Below are 20,659 nucleotides of genomic sequence, written 5' to 3' on the forward strand. Positions count from 1 at the left end.
GCGCTTTCCTGACGAACGTAAGTGCTTCCCAGGCCGCCTGCTCCGCCTTCTTCCCTGTCATTCTCCCCTCCCCTTTGCCCTGCAGCGGTGCGAGGCGCCCCGCGACAGTTGCTGCTGGGAAGAGCGCACCCAGGGCCCTTGCTCTGGTGCCGCGCTGCGCCCAGGGGCTGCCGGCGCGCTCCGGGTGCGAGCGGCTTGGGGCTTGCAGGGCCCGTGTTGAGTCGCCCGCAGACTGCGTTTGGATCAGTGGTAGCGATGGGAGTGGGTGCCTCGGGGTCGGGAACTTTCCTTTCCCGCGCCTCTCTGGGTGGCTGCCCGACTTCTGCAGGTGAATGGGCTGGCGAGCGAGGCAGACCTGCCGGCAGGGGCCGCGGCGAGGCGGGCTGGGCGCCTTTCGCATTGCAGGGATCACTCTGAACCGCCACCAGCGCCGCTTCCCCGGCTCTGCCTCTTGTCGTTTGTGCCCTTGGTGTCTCCAGCGTCTCGGCGGGGGACACTGAGCCGGTAGTCTAACTGACGCAGCCCATGACTGGGGTGGACGGCAGCAAAGAACTACCTCCACCCGCAGGAATGGCCCTGGGGCCCTAGTTGGATGCTGGGGCGTGGTGGGGGGGGTGTTTCTCCTCGCCCTCCTGGAGAGTAGACTCTTGATTTTTGTCTTTCATGTCACCCTCCGAGAGAGGAGCAGGTGAGAAAAACCGGATGAGAAACCGTCCCCTCCCTTTTCGTGTATTTGCTTAAGTGATTTGCATAAGCGCTGGCTTAGAACTGTGTAAGTTACCCCTAGTTGCTCCCCTTTCTAGACTACTTGCAGATACCTGCCCAGGTAAACAGGCAGCAAGCATTTTCCTGAGCACCTGCCCCCTTGCTAAAGTCAGATGCCTTAGTGCCTCTCTCCCTACGTGTCTCAGGCTGAGAGAGGGTGGCGTTGATTCTGTGGTTGAACTTGGTGTACTGGGCAGACCTCATTCTATGTCTGTTGTAAACTGCTTGAGGACACTGATTCACTCAGAGTGTATCTACAACCAGCCCACAGTGGCTGGGCCACGCACCTTGGTCATACCCAGAGCGTGGTGAAGTTTCTGCCTCCCAGTCTATTCCGTTTTTCCTCACCAGATTCGTTCCTTCTCCTGTTCTAATATTAAATTAGCCATTTCAGAACTAGGAATTGTCAGTATTAGGGTAGGGAGGAGATGATACTGAAGTACTCAAGAATTCTGAAGCCAGAGCATGTTGTGACTATTTTAAGGAGACTTGCAGGATCTGTGTGGACTCGGGCTTGTGTCTGAGCCATCATTACCTGGAAAATCAGCCTGAACCAAAAAGCCATTCATGAATACGGCAAAGCTAAGGTTTTGCTGGTTAAGTGTGTGAGAGCAAATTGGGAGGTTGGAAGCAACCTTTGTTATGTTCAGAAATATTAAAATATTAAAAAGCCAATGCTCTGACACTTGAGTTTGCCAGCAAAGCACTAGTTAAGTTTTTTCTTCTTCCTTATGATTATTATTATTTTAAAACGTAGGGGAAGAGTGGGCACTTCAGCACCTCCTCTGTCTTCAGTGGATTTTGCTCTTCGCTGTAATCCTTCACAGACCCGGCCTCCCTCTGTTCTACCAGAGATCTCCATCTGCCCTGTGTCTGGCATTTGGGGCTGGAATGTGTGTCAGCTCCATGAGAGAGCAGGCATCACAAGGCTTTTCCTCCACTGCTTTTTTTTTTTTTCTGGCCTCGCCCTGGGAGGCATGCAGGATCTTAGTTCCCCAGTTCCCCAGACCAGGGATTGAACCCAGGTCCCCTGCAGTGGAAGCACGGAGTCTTAACCATTGGATGGCCAGGGAAGCCTTCTTTCTTTCTTTTTTTCTTTTTTTCTCTTTTTATAGATGACATTTATTGTCTGGATACCATATGCCAGCTATGCTGCTTGGCACTTTTCCAGGCATTATATCATTTAATCCTCAGAACACCCCCATTGGGAAGTGAGGTTTCCCTTCTTGGTCACAGTGTTTCAGTGGGAGCCAGCAATAGATGGAGCCCCTGCAGGGCATTCTGAGCCTGATGGGAGACCGCAGGGTGGGGCTGAGCCTGAGGTCTCGCTGGCAGGCGAGGACAGCTATCCAGGGTGGGGTGAGGCAGAGGGGCGGGTGGGCGTGCTTATTGTCTCTACTGATCAGGTGTCAGGAAGGTAGATCTGCCTGGGTGCCACTTGTGTGAAAAACCTACTAGGACTGGGGACCTGGGCTCTAGCCTGATTTCTACCTGCTTGTGGCTCCTTGACTCAACATAAGTCACTTTGCTTCTCTGAGCCTCAGTCTATTTAGCTGCAAGGATGTAGACATCTGACATTGTTGTTCCCCTGTACCAGGCACTATGCTGAAAGCTCTCCATGTATTAATTCACTTCATCCTGATGACAACACTAGGAGGTAGGCTCTTTGATTATCCCATTTTAATTTAATTTTATTGGCTTAAAACAACGGAAAAATGTTCTCTCACAGTTCTGGAGGCTGGAAGTCCCAAATCAAGGTTACCCACAGGGGTACACTCCCTCCAGAGGTTCTGTGGGCAATCTGTTCTTTGCCTATTCTAGCTTTTGGTGGCTCCAGGCATTCCTTGGCTTATGGCTACATAACTCTGACCTCTGCCTCCATGAATTAACCTATTGTAGATGAGAAAACAGAGACAAATGAGTATCGTGTGCAGAGTCACATAATGAGGATGATGTGAAGCCAGGATTCTATCCCTGGCAGTCTGGCTGTGGAGCCACTGTGAGATTCTATCCTTCTTGTTTACCCCTATAGCCCCGACACTGTGCCCTGCACTTAATAGGACTCAGACTGGGCTTGTTGAATGGTGACAGGGAGAGGTGGCTTGCTGTTACCAAGAGACTTTTTGGCCCCCTGTCTCCCCTTGGAAAGAAACTTGAAAACTATGCAAGAAAAATGATCTTTTTTTTCTTTTGCCAAAGTTATCCTCTTTCCAATGGAATTCTGCCCAGCTAGTTGGGAAGAAAGGAGACAGATCATAAAGATTGTGGGCCAAGGCCACCATCTTTGTGTCTCACAAGGAGGGCAGTGGATGTGGAGGGTCCTTGGAGGTGGTGGAGTTTGAATTTCATCCTGAAGCTGGCTTTTGGTTATTGCTCTTGGCTAGTCAGGGTGCTTAGTTGGAGCAGGGAAGGAGGAGAAAGTACTTTTTACTGTTGTTATTTTATTTTGCATTCGGTGACATGGTAGGTGAACCTTGGAGAGAAACCCCAATTGTGATGAACACAATAGTGACGTTTAGAATGTGCAGTCAAATGTAGAAGCTGATTTGGAAGAATTCCCATCCTTGTCTTCCTTTATCATTTCTTTAGATCACCCTTTGCAACTTTGCAACGCACACACCTACCCCTTATAAAAGTAAACTCTTCTTGCTAAGCTATAAGTAGTTCCTAGATTAGGTTATAGTGTTTTTCTTTGTGGGCAAGGGGGTCTTGCTGTTTCTGGAATCCTGAGGAGCCTTGCATCATGTTGGTTTTTTTTTTTTCAGAAGCTTTTCCAGCACATTTCTGCTTACTTTCTATTGGTCAGAATTGTGTAAGAGGGCCTCCCTGGTGGCGCAGTGGTTGAGAGTCCGCCTGCCGATGCAGGGGACACAGGTTCGTGCCCCGGTCCGGGAAGATCCCACATGCCGCGGAGAGGCTGGGCCCGTGAGCCATGGCCGCTGAGCCTGCGCATCTGGAGCCTGTGCTCCGCAACGGGAGAGGCCACAACAGTGAGAGGCCCGCGTACTGCAAAATAAATAAATAAATAAATAATAAAATAAAAAGGATTGTGTAAGAGGCAGAGAAAGCAAGCAGCTTTTTAAAAAAAAATTTATTTTTTTAACTTTTTATTTTATATTGGAGTATAGCTGATTAACAGTGTTGTGTTAGTTTCAGGCGTACAGCAAAGTGATTCAGTTATACATATACATGTATCTATTCTTTTTCAAATTCTTTTCCCATTTAGGTTGCTACATAATATTGAGCAGAGTTCCCTGTTGCACCATGGTTTGCTTGGAGTAGATACCTTATAAAATTGTCTTTAACTGCACAAGCGTTGGATGATAAAGGCCCAAGACCCCCTTTTAGGCAGTAACGTTACAGCTCAGCAGTTAATGTTGATAGCAGCTGGCTACAGTGTGCTTGCTGAAGTTCCCAATGAATGAAGCATCCTGCTGGGGTCCTGAGCAGATCAGCTGAGCTCAACTGAGCACCCTGCACATGCTCACCAATGTTGACTTAATGATTCACTTCTGTGGTCTTGTATATATCCTCTTTACATATACAATTATGCACAAGCATTTATTCAACAAGTATTTGAGTACTTACCCCATATTATGTACAAGGCTGGGGCTGGGTAGGAGACAGACATTAAACAAATAAATGCAAACATTTGAGCAGTGGCAAATGTTCTAAAGAACTTCATCCGGGAGAGTAGCAAGGGTGGGAGGGTGCTAGTTTAGATGGGGGAGCTGAGAAGGCCTTTCTGAGGAAGAGGCTTCTCCTTCTGAGGGATGGAGAAGAGTTTATCACGTGAAAAGGCAGAGAAAAAGATTTCCAGGCTGCACAGTGTGAGGATTCTAAGGCAGGAATGAGCATTGATGGTTGGAGGAATGCCAGGAGAACTGGCCAGGGCACTGGGAGGAGGTTGGAGAGGAGGGCAAGGGCCAGATCACGCTGTGCACTTTGGGCCAAGTTCAGGATCTTAGTTTATCCCCAGGGCTCCGGGAAGGAGATAATGGAGTAGTGGCAGGGGAGTGTCAGCTTATGTTTCTAGAAGATCACCTGTGAAGGCTGTGAAAACAATATTAAAGAAGAAAAGATTAGAGAGGTTCCAGCATGGCAGGTGGGAGCCTAGTTAGAGGCATGCTGGGGATGTGGAACCTCAAGCCAGGTTGGACTGAGCGAGAACGAATGGGCGGTGAGGAAGTGGAGACCTGACAGGTACAGGTTGATTATGAAACAAAACAGAGACGAGGTGAGTGCAGGGGAGGGTTTGCATTTATGTCTGTCTGTGTGGAAGGCGACCGTGGCTGAGGTTAGGGAGCTGAGTCCAGCTTCTCAGTAAACCAACACATACCCATCTGTGTATGTGAGGTGACGTGGTACGTACTAGCACTTCTAGAAGGTTAGACATTTGTCTGACTCTGTCTCCAATTGCTGGGTAAGTTGAAGCGTATCACTTGTCCTTCCCTGTTTTTTTTTTTCCCACAGCCTGGAAATTTTATGATTAAAAAACTAGATAATCTTTCTATGAATATTCTTCTTCCATAATGTCCTTTATATGTGTTAATTTGGATTGTTTTTATAAATTGAATTAGGAGAACTATGAGTGGGTATGTGGGAACATTTGTGGCAAGATTCTAAGCATTTGGTCCTTGATGATCACCAGTAAGCTGCTTTCGAATTGGCTTCAATGGAGAGAAATCAGTGGTGGTGAGGAGATGCCAAGCCTCTCCAAGATGTATGGGGGCGAGGCCCAATGGAGAGCCTGAGGCATGGCTAGAGGCCAGTTTTCTGTGTTTCAGTGGAATCCTCCTTTACCAGGTCTTCCTCGTCACATGAGACTCTTCCTCTTTACTCACTGGTATCTTGTAAAAAGATGCAAGAGAGCAACATATGGTCTGTCATCTGGGAACCCATGTTTAGTGGAATATGTTGGCCTAAAGATCAATAAGGAACATCACAGATAGCCTGATGGAGTCTTGAAGAAGTGGTGGAGTTCCCAGTGACCAGTTTATAGTTGTAAGGAGAGCATAAACAGGACCACATAATTGAAAATTACTCCAAACATTGGTTAAGAGGCCTTTTGAAGACTTCTTTCAGTATGGTGACTTATATCCTGACAAATAATTAGTGCGTTGAGATAAAAGAATATCAGCAGACTAACATTTTGGGCTTGAACATGTTTACATTTTTTCACTTACATTCTTCTATGAACTGGTTTGGCTTTCCTAAGCCCTGATTGGCCTACCAAAGTGAACCTAAAATCATCTCCTGTGATTTACTTAAGGTAAAGAATTTATTTGGCTAAAGAGATGGGAGGGCTCCGTGGTTAAAGATCGTGGTTTGCAGATTTGGATACGCCGGGGTTCTGGCAAAAGTGTTTCAGCACTTTTGTCATGGAGGTCAGTAAATCATACCTTCTTGGTAGTGTTTTCTGGTGGGTTTTTAAGATCCCAGTTTTCTAAGTGTGGTACCCTCATGAGGCCACTGATGTAAGACCTCTGCCTGCCCTCCACCCCTTGGTCATGAGCTGTTGCCTGGCCAAGATTTAGCCCCTAGGCTGTTTCAAGGTTGAGCCTTCTTGGTGAAGCTTGTGTCCTCTGTGCTAAATGTGTAAATAAAAAGTGTCATTATGTGAGAGTGTTTATTGATCTATCTATCATCTATGCTGAGGTGCAAAACGATCTCAATATCCCCATGCATTATCATCTCCTTAAATCACAAATCCTACAGTGTAGGCTCTCCAAATATGCAAAAATAGGAATCTTACGAAAGTTCATATGGGGCCTGAGAGCTTCACCGTTAAGCAGTTTCCCCAGGCTTCTGGATCTAAATAGAAATCAAATGTCAGCATGGTGCCTCTTTTTGGTGATGAGCCCTGAGTTCTCTTCTCCCAGCTCCTCCAGACTTAAAATGTGGATGGTGCAGCACACTTTGCCTCCTCATCTTGTGTCTTTTATATGGCACTTTGAAGTAGAGAGTACCCAGTAAGATGTACAGTTATGTAATGCGGCCCTAAACTCCCCTGGCTTTGCTTTTTTACCAGTTGCTCCTATCACCCATATCAACAGTTGCACGCCGACAAGCCCTGTATTACAATCCTTCATTTGTAAGTTAGTGTCAGCAACTCGGAAATAATTCCCACTTAAGTGTTATTAGGCCTCAGGGTTAGGTTTCAGAATGCCCCACGAATGCAGAATTAAGTCCTAAGGAGTGGGGCGGTAGATGGCTTTGAGTAGTGGACGTGCAAGACTGTGTGGTGTAGACTGGAGGGGATGGAGCTCTCTCTCCTGGGGACAGGGTCCTGCCCCACACACCCATCTTCTCAGATGCACAGCCTAGAGGAGGAAGGGCACCCGTTAGTGTGGGCTGCTTAGCTGATTGGGCGAAATAGACAAATCCACAAAAAAGTACCGTATCGGGTAGAGAGTTTCAGTTTTGCAAGGTGAATGGTTGCACAACATCATGAATGCATTTAATACCATTGAACTGTACACTTCAAAATGGTTGAGATGGTAAATTTTAGGTATTTTACCACAATAAAAAATTTTGGGGCTTCCCTGGTGGCGCAGTGGTTGAGAGTCCGCCTGCCGATGCAGGGGACACGGGTTCGTGCCCTGGTCCGGGAAGATCCCACATGCCGCGGAGTGGCTGGGCCCATGAGCCATGGCTGCTTAGCCTGTGCGTCCAGAGCCTGTGCTCCACAACGGGCGAGGCCACAGCAGTGAGAGGCCCGCGTACCTAAAAAAAAAAAAAAAAAAAATTTTTGAAGAAGGAGAAATTGAGATTCCAGTACTATGAAATAACATTTTCAAGTGTTTTTCTCTCAGGACTTTACGTGCTTAAAAATTATTGAGAACCCCCCAAGAGCTTTTGTTAATGTGGGTTATATCTGTCAATATTTATATTAGAAATGAAAATAGATGCATTTCAAAGTATTTAATTATTAATTCATTAAAAATAACAGTAATCATCTCATAACATGTTAACATAAATGGCATATTTTTATGAAAAGTAACTAGCTTTTTTAAACAACAAAATTATGAGTGGCATTGTTTTACACTTTTACAAATTTATTTACTGTCTGGTTTAATAGAACACAATGGAATTCTTAGAGGTGCTTCTCTATTAAGTCTGTTAATGTTTTCAAGCATCATACATCCTCTGGAAAACTCCATAGGACACTTGTGAGAGAATGAGAGGGAAACAGGAAAATAACATCTTAGTTTATTATGAAAATAGTTTCGACCTGATGAATACTTTAAAGGACCTTGGGAACCTCAGCATTTCCTGACCACACTTTGAGAACTACTGCTATAGAATAAACCTCCAGCCAAGTTAGTGTTTGGTTGTGTTATATGTTTTAGTCTCTTTTCCTCTAATATCTGAATTTGAACTTTAGCAATTGCATATATTGCTTATCTATGATTTCAAATGAAAGAACTAGGTGGCTCCTTAAAAAAAGAACTATCGCGTCATTTGTTTTTCTCAAGCATGCATTTTTATTTACTATGGAATGAGGACTTCCTTTTAACATCTCAGAAGGAAAGTCTGCACCCCTTCAGAGGCTGTGCTGAAAGCTGTCCCTGGGGCTCTGTCCGACTGTCACATGTTACTGCTGTGCTCACTGGAGGGCTTGGGGGCTCTCCTTTCCTTCCTTCCTGTTCGATCCCACCTCATTCTTCATTGTATGGAGAACTTGGAAACTCAGAGAGAGGTGAGCACACATAGGACATAGATACGTCAAATTGAAAACTTTCTGACTTGCATCACCGAGGATCTCATTATTTTATAATTTTTTTCATATTGATAAAGTATGGAATTAGTCATAGCGGATAGTTCTGGGCAAAGCATTAAAAAAAATCCTCTCAGGATGGTTTTCAGGAGCTGGATGTGGATGTTTGTGAAACATACAAACATTTTTTCTCCCTTCCGAATAATGGATTAGGTGTTCTATAAACCATCATATTTATTAGATGCTATATAAACCATCATATTTAAAATGTTAAGTGAAACTTCTTTTTCCACCCCATGAAATAAATCGTCACTGTGGCAACTTACTACAGCAACAGATATTTGGCTGTTGCAGAGTTTTGTTGTAAATATGCTGAGGATTTATGATTTGGCAAAATCTGTGACTCCTAGCAGCAATAAATACTTTTCTACAATCCTTTGGAAAGACCATAATGTGTCAGGGGTGCAGACTAGGTAGAAACAATAGCTTGGTCAGGCATTCTCATCCTGTTGTCCTGGAGTCTCCAGGAAAGACTGTATGATGTGAAGGCCCCTTCCAAACAGCCTTCTCCAATCTTTTGAGCAGGAAAATCCTTGTCCTTTACCCTCATGCAGAACATTAATTTAGTGATGCTTCCACCAAACATCTCTCCCACTTCTCTGCTGTATATTGGCTGCTGATACCACTGTGTATTGGTGATATTGCTTATAAATATGGTTCGGTTCTGCAAGCATGGAGGGTGGTGCCTATGCAGCATGAGATGTGTATGCGGGTGCGTGTGCACGTGTGCACACGTGTCGTACATCAAGGGGGAGTGTCCTGGAAGAGGTGACACTGGAACTGATTTCTTGAAGACAAAACTGGAACTAACTGGAAAAGAAGGGAACAGAGGGAACAGCTTCAATGAGAAAGAGAGTGAACCGTAAGGTTGGGGATGGGAAAGAATCTGATGGGGCTGAGACAGAGGGGTCGGAAGTAGATTGGGGGACGCAGCCGTCAGAGAGGCAGGCAGAGATGTTCTTGCTTTGACATCGGTGGAGGAGTTTGAACTCTATCCCAAACACGCTGGGGAGCCACTGAAGCTTTATCGACACCACACGCTCTGACTTGTAGTTTAGAAAAGCCTCTCTGGCTGCCTGCGGAGGCGGAAGGGGTGTCAGTGAGAAGCGGGGGGCAAGATGCTGTCACTGACTTGTCTACTAGTGGGATTTGGGTGCATTAGAGCGGGGCCTCTATCACCCAGGTAGTTAATTTGACCTGTTCCTTAGACTTCTACATTCTTTTTTTGCGGGGGGTACGCGGGCCTCTCACTGTTGTGGCCTCTCCCGTTGCGGAGCACAGGCTCCGGATGCGCAGGCTCAGTGGCCATGGCTCACGGGCCCAGCCGCTCCACGGCATGTGGGATCTTCCCGGACCGGGGCACGAACCCGTGTCCCCTGCATCGGCAGATGGACTCTCAACCACTGCGCCACCAGGGAAGTCCAGACTTCTACATTCTTTATCTTTATATTTTAAGGTCAAGAATAGAGAACTCTCTGGGAAGGTTGAATGGAATTTTTGGCCACACATCTGTTTCCACTTCCTGCAGCCCCATAATTTCCTTTGGGTAATTATTCCTCCCTGTCTGAACGTTGTCTTGGTGAGATGGTAAGTGTTAAGGATTTCCCCGAGGTTCCTCCTGCCCCAGTCCAGCCATTGGGCAGGCAGGTGGCGTTGCCCAGCCTATCAGGCGCTCTGTCAGTGGAGGGTCTGGAGGACGGAAGAGTCCATGGCGTGTTCCTTGCTCTGCCTAACCACACGTCTTCTTCTATCAGTCGTTTCTGTTTCCATGTCCTTCAGAAGTGCCCTGGCTCCGGTCTGTTGCCAGGTGTGGTTCTTCAGACTTCTCTTTGGTCCTGAGAGCTTCAGATAGCCTTCTGACTGACGCACATTGGGTTTGCTAGTGAGCCACTCGGTTGCTGTTTGTATCCAAAGAGCCTCCGGTGATGTGGGAAGTGTCCGAAGGCCTTACTTCACACCAGAGCCTGAAGACTAATCTCATAGCCTTTTCTACTGGTTTTGCAAGGGGAACAGGGCAAACACAGGATAGCGTTTGCTGAAAGGGAACAAGGGAAGTACTGAAAGGGACACAGGAGACTAAAGCCCTGACAATGAACGATGCAGGCCTCCCAGTGTGGCTGCAGGTGATCCTGGCTGCAGGTGTGTCTACCTGGGTGTGTGTGTGTGCGCGTGCATGTGAAAATAGCATCAAAGAGATGGGGCAATCGCTGTGTATTTAGAATTTCAGTTCTTACTCAGATGACACTCAGGGCTCTGGCAATATTTATGTAGTACTTATATAAAGTATTGGGTACTGCTTGAAATGTGATATACATAATAACTCATTTATTTCTCATAATAATACTTCGAGGTAGGTATTATCATTTTATCTTATATTACTTGTTCATCTATCTATCTATCTATCTATCTAATCTATGTATCTACCAACAGATGAAGAAACATCAATGAGAGATTTTAATAGAACTAGAAAGTCATAGAACTAGAAAGTGGCAGAATTGGAATTCAAATCAAGTCAGGCTAAGTACAGAGTCTATGTTCTTGCCTATGAATTTGAACCTTAGCTTTAGATACTATCAGGAAGACTGACTGTACATACTTTGTTGAGAAAAGTGCACACAAAAATTGTGACCCTTGTATTGAACACCTGTGCTCTATACAATGAACTTTGAAGATATTTGTAGCTTTTCGTAGAAAGAACATGAGATGATAAAGGTTACATGTATTCTTCCCACACTTATTTAGGGATATAGGATAAAAGTGAAGTTTGCTGTAAGTACATGAGCCTGGTGTGTGAGGACAGACAGCCAACAGGAGCAGAGTGTGACCAGCTTACCCACATGGGCCTCACTCGGGGAGCCGGGCTTGGGCCCAGGGCTTGCCCTCTCCCATGTGGACTTAACCATTCTGAACCTCAATTTCCTCATCTGTAAATGGTGGATTATAATAATGCCTGCCTCTCTGGGTGGATCTGGGGATGAAAGATCATTCATTCATTCATTGTTTCTTGCTGGGCATTAAGAATGCAAAAATTAAGAAAAAAATAGGCCCTGCCTTTGAGGAGCTCACAGGGTCATGGTGGAGGCTTTGAGGAAATTGTTCTACTGCAGCTCAGCAAGTTATATACTCAGATGGAGGCAGATACTGGCGGATGGGGGGTGGGGGGGACCTGGTTTTGGGGTAGGGAGAGTTCAGGGGTCAGGGCTTGGTTTTGAAGAATATGATAGAGAATATGAGTCTTGAAGGGCATTCTGAGCAAACAAGTGACAAGTTAGGGGCACTTGTGGAGAATTTCAAGTAATTCTTTACAGCTCTAGAGTTTGAGGTGGGTTGTGACAGGCGAGGATAATGGATGAGGAATGATAATAATACTGACAGCTAACATTTAATTGAGCATTAACTATGTACCAAGCACAGAGAGCTTTATTTGTATTATCTCATTTTTAGTCCTTGTCACTGCCCGATGTGGTATGTGATATTCTGTAGCCATGTTTCACAAATGAGGAAATTGAGGCTCAGAGGACTTAAATGACTTGCCCAACTCCGCCTAGTGAGTGGCGGAGCTGGGATTCAGACTCAAGCGATCTGGATCCAGAGTTTATCCTGAAGGCCAAGGGAGCCATCAAGCACATTAAGGTTGTACATTTTAGAAGGTAACTTTAGCTTGGATTGAAGAATGAATCTGAGAGTAGGGAATGGGGACAGGCCTAAGGCAGGGAGGATGGTCAGAAGTCTACGGAGTAAACCATGGAAAAATACCAAGTGTCTGAATTAAAGCAGAGGCAGGAGAGAGAGAGGGGAAGGAAAGGGATTTGAGAGATACTTGGGCCAGAGGATGAAGGGAAAGTGTGGATGTGTTTATTTCAAGGTACCATTAGGACAGTTGAGTGGATACATCCAGTAGGCAGTTCCATGAGTCCACAATGTAGGAGGAAGCTTAGGGCTGGAGATCCACACCTGACCTCTGGAGCTGGGTGAAATTTTCAGGGAGAAGAACAGCGGGATGAGGAAGTACCCACGGGGTGGGGAGGTGACACAGACTTGAGACCTGCAGATTGTATCCAGGCTACAGATCTGTTTGATTTGGCTTACAGTATTAAAACATTAACAAAAAAGTTGATAACAGTGAAAAAATTGGGGAAGTTCCCATAAAAATAAGATTTGTGGGCATTCTTGACAGTGTGGGGCAGTCTGGCCACCTGATGCTCACAGATAAGGGACAGCGGTCCTTTTGTGGCAGGGCTGGTGCTCTCCAGCTTGTCATAATGGCCAGGTGACCTCCTTTCTTTCTTTCTTTCTTTTTTTTTTTTTTTTGCGGTACGCAGGCCTCTCACTGCTGTGGCCTCTCCCGTTGCGGAGCACAGGCTCCAGACGTGCAGGCTCAGCGGCCGTGGCTCACGGGCCCAGCCGCTCCGCGGCATGTGGGATCCTCCCGGACCGGGGCACGAACCCGTGTCCCCTGCATCGGCAAGCGGACTCTCAACCATTGCGCCACCAGGGAAGCCCACCTTTCTCATTTTGGGCACCTGCTGAGCCCCTGCAGGTATTTTATTTTGTGACCTCAGATTTAAGATTTGGTAAGAGGAAGCAGAGTTTCATAGGAAACCAAGAATAAGTAGCCAGACAAGTGGCGTCAGTGAACTGCAGGGGCCGCGAGGTCAGCAGTGACAGATGCCTCGGACAAGTGAGTCACGCACAGACGGGTTTGGTCCCCTGAAGGTGCCTTTAGCAAAAACACTTAGTGCGGCGTTAGGGTAGGTATTGTAGCAGAAGAAGGAAGGATGAGTGTAAAAATGTTTTCAAGCAGCTGTGTTGCGAAGAGGAATTTGGGGTTGGGAGATTTTATTTTGTGTTATTTTTTGATATGTGAATGCCTTCAGCATATCTATATAAGGACGTAGGTGATATAAAATAGTACTTTCTTCACTTACCCTTGACTTACATTTTATAACTACAAGGAATCCAGTCTTGGCTTTGGTTGTTTAGCAGATTATCCTACAAGAAAAAGGTTGTTCTTATTAAAGCTACCTGCTCCCAGGGTATAGAATGGCGTGAGGTGCTTTATATGCCTATGAAGACGGCCCTGTGAACTTCTGATTTTACCAGCATTAAATGCAGCTTTGCTATTCTGATATGTAAGCAGCAGCGCCTTCAGAGGGGTAATTCTACATTTTAACAACAGCAAGTTAAGTCAAGCCGTGGCCATGTGGTGATGTATAACCTGCATTTACTCATGCCTTTCTAAGCTGTCCATTTCTTTTTTTATCATTTGCCAGGTGGAATCTGTGTGATGATCTTATCAACCAGCATCCCTTCTATTTCAGTCTGGGTTCGTGTGCTTTTATTGGTTTTATGCCATATGCCAATTTTTCCATTTACTTTTTTTGTATTTGTTATGCTATAGCTTGATCTAACTTATTGTGTGTGTGTGTGTGTGTTGGAACTATCTTGTCTTTGATGTAAAACTCTTTTTATTAAGGAAAAAAATGTATCTCCCTTCTTCAGTGGCTGATAAATAAGCTACTTTTCCTCTGTGGTGGCCACAATTTCAAACCCACATCTGCTATGATTTTTCTTTTCTCCCAGTAGTGCAGTGGGCAAGAAAGACTTTAAAATTCGACATGGGATGGAAGCAGCCAGTAGCCAAGCTATGTGATAAATATAAACCAACTAATTGATTATCAGTCAATTCAACATGTAATTTTTAAGAACCTCATATGTGTCATGTGAGGTTCAAGGCACTGGGGGATACAGTGATGCATAAGGCAAAAGTTTCTGCTTTCATGGAGCTCATATCCAAGTGGGGAAACAAACTATAAATAAAATAAAGAAACAAAGCATATGTCTCTACGTGTATTTTAGGGATTAACAAATGCTAAGGGGAAAAAATAAAGTAAGGAAGGGGGCTTGGAGTTTCATCGAGGGATATTTTAGATAGGGTAACCAAGGAAGGCATCACTGAGAAGCTATCATTTGACTAAAGACCTGAGAGAAGTGAGGGAGGAGCCATGCAATCACCTGGAGAGAGAGCGTTCTAGGCACAGAGATCAGCCAGTGCAAAGGCCCTGAGGCAGGAATGTGCCTCACTTGGCATGATTAAGGACTGTTACAGAGACCAGTATGGGAATGAAAGAGAGGGAGAGGAGTAGGAGATGAAATCAGATGTCAGGTGGGGGAGGGGAGATTTTACTCTGAGTAACATGGAAGCCACTGCTGGGTTGAACACAGGAGCAAAGTGAAGTGACTTACATTTTGACAGGATCTCCAGCTAAGGCATTCTCAACTCTTTTTGTGCCATGGACCCCTTTGGTAGTCTGGGAAGCCTATGGACCACTTTTCAGAATAGCATTTTTAAAAGCAAAAAAAAAAAAAAAAGTCACAAGATAAAAAAGAATCCAATTGTATGCAAATACAGTTATCAAAATACTAAAACCAATTTATGACTTAGCAATACAGGTATATGTTCTTCTTTATTAACTCATTAAAGATGATCTAGCCGTTTCAGATCACTGCAGTTCCTGGTGCACTGCTCTACCTGGTGGCAGCCTCTAATTTTTCAGATGTTCTAGAACAGTGATAACTCCAAGAGGGTTTTAAAAAAGTTTTTCTGACTGGTTCCTTGTGGCTGAATAGTTCAGGAGACCTGGGGTGTGGTCCCTTTGTTTCAGCAGATTCTCTGTATGGCCACATTCAATCCATTTCCCTTCCACAGAGACATCTCTCACCTGGGCAACTCCTGGCTCACAAAGGTGTGGCCGGTACAGGCAGAATTCTTCATAGTCTTAGAAGAAAGAATCTATTTGAATGTGCCCAGGGAATTCCCTGGCAGTCCAGTGGTTAGGACTCTGAGCTTCCACTGCAGGGGGCCTGGGTTTGATCCCTGGTTGGGGAACTAAGATCCCACAAGCCACATGGCATGGCCAAGAAAAACAAAAAGTTAAATAAAATAAATAAATAAACAAATAGCCCAGGTCATAGGGCTATATCTTGGCCAAACTCACCCATTTTCCGCTCTCTGTACCTACCACAAGCTTTTTAGCCTCCACATCTTTGCACGTATTCTTTCCTCTGCTTGGAGAACAGCCTTACGCTTACCTGTCTCCTTTACTTGTTCACCTCTGACCTGACTCTCGGGGCTCAGCTCTGATGCACCTGGTTACGTAGTTGTCCTTCCTTCCCTATCTGAGGAGGACCCTTTACTTCCTCTGAACTGCAGCACCTTTTTGGTACCTCCCCTAGTGTTCATATTCTGCCTTGGGTTGCAGTTGTTTATTTACCTATTTACCGCCCTCCAAGCTCTTCTAAGGTGTTGTAAGCTCTGAGGGCAAGAGCCATGTTGTGTTTTGTTCTCTGTAGTTCCCAGGGCAGGGCCTGCCCTAAAGCAGACGGGAATGAACAGCAGGAGCTTATGATTCCTACAAATGATGCCACAGCACGTCGGCAGAGGGTCCTCTTTCACTCAGATCTGGAAGTTCACTTAATGTCTACCCCACTCCCCCTCCTCCCTTCCCAAATACTGACCAAGGCTACTTATGACCTTTTATGTTCTCAGGTAGAAACAACTCTTTTCTTAAGTGTTTTGTAATACTTGTAAAGAAATTTGCACAATGTTGGAGGTATAGAGTAGAAGGAAAAAAATCACCCAAATTCCATCATCCAGAGAGAATGCATTTCACATTTTGGTGCATATTCTTATAGATTTTTTTTTCATTTTATAAAGTCAGACATAGTTTATAAAGATCAGACTCATGACACTATTGTATTATAATTATTTTCTTCCTTTCCTTAGCATATTGTGACTATCTATTCATGAATCTATGGGCAGTGGAGCACAGTGGATAAGAGAAGAAGAGCTTTAGAGCCTTATTGTTTGAGTTCAAACCATGAAACTATCACTTAAGAACTGTTGACCCTGGAGAGTTAGTTAACTTCTCTATTTACCAGTTTCTCTGTCTGTAAAATGAATCCAATAAAAATATTACTTGAACCAGTGTTGTGAGATTAAGTGTGTTCAGGCACGCAAACACTTAGAGCGGGGCCTGACTCAGTATGTGGAGCTGTTACTATCATGTCAGTGTTTTTAATGGCCACAGAGTATTCCATTGCATAGCTACCTCCTAATCTATTTAACCATTCCCTTACTGATGGCCTTTTAGGTTCCCTGTGACTTTTTACTCTTATGAATAACTAATGATGCGGTGAACATCCTTATATCTACATCTTTGGACACGTGTCTGATTTATTTCCTCAGGATGCATTCCAAATTTTGTGACACACATTACTAGTGTCCTCCAGTTTTCCTTTAACCGGCTGATCCTGCTACTGTCATCGCATGATAGTTTTTTTTTCCCTGCACCCCCCAGAACTGTTTGCTTTCAGTTGCTTATTTTATCACTGTGTTAGTGTAGATGTTTGATGCATCAGCCATTGAAAACGGGACAGACAAGCTCAAGCACAGAGTCTAAAGTCCCCGGGTGAGCTGATTTGCCTGTTTCCTGGCTGCAGGCTGAGCCCCTGTTTTTGGTCAGCCACAAAGCAGGGGGACTCCTGCAAGGTGGAGGGAACCAGGCTATTCCTTCCTGGGACCAGTGGAATGGTGGCAGTCCTGGAGGACCATGAAAAGGTCAGTGGCTGTGTGGTTCTGCTTTTTCTTATGAGGTGCTCACCCTTCCACAGGGCTTTCTTTATGTGGATTGTCTTTGGAGGTGACTCAGCAGCAGCCTGCTCCCTCCCTCTGTTCCCCAGGGGAGGTTGTCTAGGAATAGAACCTGAGAAGAGGACAGTGGTGTTTAGTTACCTGTGCTTCCAGCTCTTGGGATTTCTGGGGATAGTATTGCATTCACTCATTCTGGATGGCCAAGAGAAATATAATTTATATTAACCTTTCAAATGTCATTTAGAGGCCTTGCTTTAGAAAGCAGTGACTGGTTTCCTCTCCGAAGACCTGAACCCCTATCAATTTATTTTTAATTCCTGAATATGTTAGACCCTGGGAAGTTTTCATTTTCTTCTTGGGACAGAGCAAAATAAAGGGAAAAACAATCATTGTTAATTCAAGGATTTTTCATATTAAGGTACTTCTTGAAATTTGATAGTTTGGAAAAACAGTCATTTGGAGATATTCTTAATAATCTACTTTCTGAATCAACTAGACAGTGTTGTATTATTCTGATTGCTTTGGATTATAGGATTTAAATATAAACATAATTTACTGGCACATTAAATTCCATTATGGTGGCCTGATTGCGATATTTTAATTTTATTTAAGCAAAACCCTGGACCACACTTCTCACTAGCGAAGCAAGGTAGAGGTGAGGTCAAATTTCACCTTTTCTTATTATTTGTATTATCTCATTACTCTTTGATTTTATTGAAAATTGGTCTGTGGATGAATGAATAGGGGCGAGACTACAAAACTGATATATATATTTGCATCTTTTCCTGGAATATCAATGAGTTTCCGCAAGATTGACAGATTTGGTTAGGAGTGGGTGTGGCCAGGCGGAGCACCATGTCCCACAGGAAGTAGGCCACATCTTTGAAACTATATTAGTGCACGGGCCCTGTGTGTTATTCTGGCACCAAAAACATTAGCAAACATAAGACAGACTCTCAGAGAAAATCACTAACCTTTACTCCTGACTCACGTTGTGTGAAGCATGCTTTGAGTTTCAACAAAAGGTTAACCTTGCTTTTATCTTTCCTCATTTACAAAGTTTTGCTTGTCTGACACCAGACGTGCCGGGGTTGAATTCTAAAAGAATAAGTGTTTTGGGGAAATTTCCCCAGCCCTTCTCAGCAGCTGAAGTGTTAGTACTATCTCTCATTCTGACCTTTCTCAACTTCCAGATCCCAGATAGGTGTCTGAGGATTTTTCCACTCTGCTCGTTGAGCAGTGGTTCACAACTGGGGATGATTTTGTTCTCGAGGGGACATTTGGCAATATCTAGAGACATTTTGGTTGTCACACCATGGGGGGTTGGGAGGAGGTGTACTGTCATCTAGTGGGTAGAGGCCAGGGATGCTGCTCAACAGTGCATAGGACAGCCCCCAGGAAAAATAATTATCTGGCCTCAAAATGTCTATAGCGCTGAGGCCGAGGATCCCTGCTGTAGAAGTTTGCAAAGTCAGGATGTCTCCAGGGGAGCTAGCTGGTTGCCAGGAGGGTGCTTCAAGGTGTCATTTACCTGGTAACCTTATCACGGATTGGGGTCAGCTCTCTCTCAGACTTGCAACTTCAGAAACTCACTTTCAGATGTCCCAGAGCTGATTAAACTCTAGGAGGCTGACTTGAATAGAAACCCCCAGGAAGGTGAGTAAATAACCTTCTTTTTGCCTTATTAAATTCCACTAATAAATAGAACTGGTGGACAGAGTGGACGCTTGTGTTGGCTGCATAGCTTCTATGCTGTCTGTTGGCAAGGAGCCTGGGAAATGAAATTGCTTGCAGGTGCCTCAGGGAGCCTGGAATCAGAACAAGGGGAGATTTGGGGGTATCTAGTGATTCCTGAAACTCTGAGGCCTTAAACCTCCACTCAAGATGTATCACATCAGTGTTGGAGATGCTGTGTCTTCAGGATAAGACTCTTCTCCTTTAGGAAGTGCTGGAATGGGTCTTGGCAACCCGTTTTGATCTTTTACACTTTTCCTCCTCTGTTTCCATTGCTGACCCACTGCCTTTCATTATCCATATTGATTCTTTTAATTAATTTACTTTTTGGTCTTGTTGGCTTGGGGGAGAGGAATTGGTTCAATGAAAACGTGTCAAGTATCATTGGGTAACATCGTTTGAAGATTGATATTAGGACTCTGTCCCTAAATGGAGGCTTCTCAGTCTACTGGCTGGCACTGGGGTGACAACATTTCAGAAGAATGTGAGCAGGGCCATGACAGGTGCTCCCAGGATTCTCTGCAAGTACAGAGGACCCAGACCTCGGCTGCAGTGTCACTTGGAGTGTCTGCTTTGAGCTCTCAGGCACTGATTTTAGAGTTTAATTTTGGGAGAGCAACCTTATCCCTGTGATTCTGAGTTCTGGGAGAGGGACTGAGGGCATTATTATCACTCCTTGTACTGTCTGCTTGTTCGTTTGATTTTCCTCGTTCTGTTCCAAGATCGGATGTCAGGCCTCAGGATGATGGAAGAGTCCGATATGCCACTTAATCTTCACCTTTTCCCTCTCAGTATTGGAGGCAGTCATCTTGTTCATTTTTGAAGGCTGTAGTCAACCCACCAAGACATACAGCCAGGCTAGAGGGGAGTCCAAGGATGCCGCAGAGGGTCTCCCTTTGTCCTGTGACGAGAGGAATTATGCAGAGGCTAGCAGTACTTGAGTGAGCTCGATGTGTTTTGCCAGGATCCTGCTGAATCACTGAGCACAGTCAGAAACCTGCTTAAGTGCTAAATCACAAATGATCCAGTCTTTTTTTTTTTTGAACAGTTGCACACTGATACGGATGATCGGAACACAGAAAAACAGAACCGCTTGGTGGGATTGTTAAGCAGGAAGGAGAGAACGTGTTGGATGTCCACAGTTCTCTTCCCCCCAGACCTGCTGGTGTGGGCCATGTTCTGCCGTCTCTACCAATCCTTTCTTAACTTCCCCCAACAACGAAAAGAGGACCTTGATTTTCTACACTAACTGAAATCAGGCAGACCTACCTGAACTTGACTTCTGTCTCTGGCACTCATTAGGTGTGGAACTTTGGGCAGACAGCTTCTCTGAGCCTCAGTGTCCCACCTATAAAATGGGGATATCAGCACTTACCCCTTACAGTGGTTGAGGAGGGAGGTGATGTGGGTGAAACACTCGGGAAGGTTCCTGGTATGTTGTAGGGACTCGGAAAATGATAGTTACCATCTTATGTGGCGAGGTCACACCTAGTGTGTGAATGCCCTAAGCAGGGAGTAAACGGACATAAATTCATGTAGAGAGGTACTGACTAATTTTACGTGTTTTCCAAAAATCCAGTTTTTTGGACAGAAATCATGGTGATGGGAAATGAGGGAAGGCACAAGAATTCTGAGTTTTGGGGGAAGGAGAGAGAAAAAGATAGCCTGGGATGTTATTCGTGCATCAGACATTCATGCCCACGGGGCATCAGTTTTTGTAAAAAAGA

This window comes from Mesoplodon mirus (assembly GCF_964341445.2).
Source record: "Mesoplodon mirus genome assembly, chromosome: 14".
Lineage (NCBI taxonomy): Eukaryota > Metazoa > Chordata > Mammalia > Artiodactyla > Ziphiidae > Mesoplodon > Mesoplodon mirus.